This window comes from Triticum urartu, chromosome 6A (genome assembly GCF_056163025.1).
Source record: "Triticum urartu cultivar PI428250 chromosome 6A, HENAU_Tu73, whole genome shotgun sequence".
Classification (NCBI taxonomy): Eukaryota; Viridiplantae; Streptophyta; class Magnoliopsida; order Poales; family Poaceae; genus Triticum; species Triticum urartu.
The window spans coordinates 237,835,582-237,839,372 of record NC_141878.1 but is presented as its reverse complement, the minus strand read 5'-3'; positions in this window follow the sequence as shown (position 1 = coordinate 237,839,372).

Sequence of the window (3,791 nt, the reverse complement as noted above, 5' to 3'; positions counted from 1 at the left end):
GTCTGGTGTGATTTTCCCAGCACAGCGTGCTTCCCGACTGGGGATGATTCCTCTAAAGGTTGTGCTACTTTGCTCAATGTGGCTCCAGTCTATTTCCATCTTTTGAAGAGTTTCCTCATAGATGAGGTTTAATCTGCTGCCATCGTCCATGAGTAGCTTGGTGAGTCGAAAGTCGTCCACGATTGGACTGAGGACCAGTGCGGCTGGTGCTCGGGCTGTTCGGAATTTAGGTTCGTCACTGGCATTGAAGGTAATAGCCGTGTCACTCCAAGGATTTATTTCTGCTATGTGGCAGATTTCGGCCATGCTGCGGAGTGTTCGCTTGCGTCTATTATTTGACGCGAAGGTCTCAAAGACCATTAACACCGTATTGTTGCCCACGGGATGGTGCTCTGTGGTATTTGGGAGGAGTAGATCCTCACCACTTTTGGCCATCTGCCGGAGTATCCAACATGCTCTAAGGCTGTGCGTTGGTATTGCATCCGCTGTACTATGAATTTTGCAGGGTCCGTTGAGCCATCCCTCCAGTACGGTTCCTTGCCCCGTAGAGGGCTTTTGCTTTTTTGGTAGTTAACCTAGGTGTATTGTGATAATGCACCCTTTTATTTCGGACTGGGTTTGTATTCAGGGCCGGATTATCCCAAAATTTTATTTTGGTTTTCCAGGCGCTTTCCATCGCACAGTACTTTCATACTATGGACGCCAAGTCAGCAAAGCGTGTAATTTCGCGGCGACTTATGGCGTTGAGGATTCCCTTGTCCGTGCAATTATTGCAGAAGAATGAAATTGCGTCTTCCTCGCGGCAATCCTTTATCCTGTTCATGACTAGGAGGAATCTGGCCCAGTAATGGTGTACTGTTTCTTCGGGTTCTTGCCTAATTTGGGATAGATCGCGTATGTTTGGGTGGGTGGGTGGAATTGAATCCGAATCCTCACCCAATCTGAGACTCAGGGGCCAAGGAGTTTCCGAACTCGGAAGTTTGGATTCTTGGATGTTTTCCAATAAATCTAGCCCGCTGCTTGATTCTAGGTTCAGGCCTTGAGTGACGTCCTCCCCTCCGCGGGTATCTGGCTTGGAGGGATTGGGAATCCGGACATAGCTAGTCCTTAAGATAGATGAAGGGTTGCCGCGTTGTTCCTCCACCACTACAACGTGATGGGTGACCTGGGGAGAGTTGATCTCTCTCATATCAGGTTTAGGCCCAATCAGATCGTAGTCTGTAGCGACTCCCAGGGCGGCGATGTGATCCAAGAGCTCATTCAGGGAAGAGAGCTCCATTGGATCTAACTGCTCGGCGAGTTCCGTGTTGACGTGAAGATTGCTTTCGATGACCTGAGAAGTCATCGTCGGCGCAGCGGCCGAACAGGCGGTCATAAGAAAACCACCTAGCCGGAGAGTTTGGCCGATAGCCAAAGCTCCCTCAGTAACAGTGTCGTCTTTAAAGACAGGATGAGGCATCCTTCCTGGTGGCGACGGCACAGCGGAACTCTCAATGAAAGCACCAATGTCGGAGTCAAAACCGGCGGATCTCGGGTAGGGGGTCCCGAACTGTGCGTCTAGGCCGGATGGTAATAGGAGGCAGGGGACACGATGTTTTACCCAGGTTCGGGCCCTCTTGATGGAGGTAAAACCCTACGTCATGCTTGATTAATATTGATGATATGGGTAGTACAAGAGTAGATCTACCACGAGATCAGAGAGGCTAAACCCTAGAAGCTAGCCTATGGTATGATTGTATGTTGTGATTGATGTCCTACGGAATAAAACCCTTCGGTTTATATAGACACCGGAGAGGGTTAGGGTTACACAAGGTCGGTTACAAAGGAGAGATATCCATATTCGTATTGCCTAGCTTGCCTTCCATGCCAAGTAGAGTCCCATCCGGACACGAGACAAAATCTTCAATCTTGTACCTTCATAGTCTAACAGTTCGGCCAACGGATATAGTCCGGCTGTCCAGAGACCTCCTAATCCAGGACTCCCTCAGAGAGGTTGGGGAAGACTCCGTCCAGCAGCAGCACGATGGCATGGTGGTGGTGGAGGAGCGTGGCACTCCAGCAGGGCTTCTCCAAGCACTGCGAGAGACGAGGAGGGAGAGGGGTAGGGCTACACTAGGAGGAGGGGTGCGGTTGCCCTCCCACACCCCCCCCCTGTAACATCCCAAATTTTCAATTTCGAATGTTATACATTAGAGCATCATGCATATCATATTTTTATTTTGCATTTTGGTTGATCCTAGAAATTCTACGCAACTCAATGACCCACGGAGAGAGTTGGGGATTTCGTTATTTTCATATTTGAGTTCTCTCAAATTTTGAGAATAGGATCATTTGATTTTATTTATTTTATCATCAATTATTTCTATTACAAAAATATGAGAGAGGGAATAAAATGACTTTCCCAAAATAAAGAAATATTGAGGATTTAATAATAAAATCAAATAAGATTTTATTTCGGAGTTTTCGGTGTTTTATTTGAATTTAGGAAAAAGTGCGTTTTTCAAAATTGCATTTAGGGCCCAAATAAATGTTCACCTTGTGCGGCTTGATTTTAGAAGCCTGTGAAAATTTATTTCGGAATTTTGGGAGTCCGTTTAGTATTTATTTTTATTTTTCTTCCGAGCGGAATAATAAAAAAAGCAACGAACCGACTTTGGGCCGTACCCGAGCGGGACAGCGCCCGGGGGCAGCCTATAAATAGCGCCGCCCCGAGCCGCCCCAGCTCATTAGCCCCGCCTCGATCCGCACGCGCCGCCGGAGCCGCCGCCGCCGACGACCCCGCTGCCCGAGGTTCATCGCGCCTCGATTTCCATGCCGAAAAAAAAGAGAAAAAAATCGGCGTTCGTTGTTTTTCTTTTTCTCGGATTAAATCCGCGATTTCTCTGATCGCGATTCCTGATCCGATTTTCGTTTTAGTTTAACTTTTCGCTCGTTTATCGGAATCAGGCGATTCAAGCGCCTAGGGATTCGTCTCGAAACCCTCTATCCGTTTAACCAACTTAAACAAGATTTTGCTACTGTAAAATTTGCCCTAGATCCATATTACTAGAACAAAGTTGTTTTCTTTCGCCGTTTGTTTTTCGTTGCTTCGTTCGATTTGATTCTTTTTGCCAACCGGAGTTCTTAAGTTGAACCTTTTGGTTAGATCTCTTATTTGAGTTTTACCTGTGCATTAGATGAGTACTTATTGTATGCTTGTTTGTTTGTTTGCGATAAAGTACCCGGAGTGTGCCGCCTGTTACTTCGAATCGTTAGGTTTCGCGGATCATCAGCAAGGCAAGTAACACTTTGATCATACCTTTCTACTACCCAGTTTTATTGCATTAGACCAATCCTCACACATTGCATGATTAGGATCTAATTAAATTGTGGGATGGGAAGTAGATGAGGTAGTACCTATTACCTGTTTATTATCAAACCTTTGGGAGTTACTTCTACGTTTGCTTATTATGCCATGCTATGCTAGTAGACGTGGATTGGGTGAGTGATATCCATGACAGATGTGAGATTGTTAATTAATGGTTTATCTAAGGTGGCAACTTAAACACACATCTGGGTGGATTGAGGCACCTGGGTATTCCAGGACTTGCCTGTTTTCTTTTGGACCGCCACCTAGGCTCAAAGGGATCATGAGACTATTCATACTAGAAACTTCCGTGTGCAGCCACAAGCTATTATGGGCTCTAGCATAGTTGACTAAGTCGTGCGAACTCTTACAGTGGTAGACTAGCAGATGTAGGGGATGTAGGTGGTATGGTCTACCCATCGTAAGGTGCTAGCGCTTCTGAAAG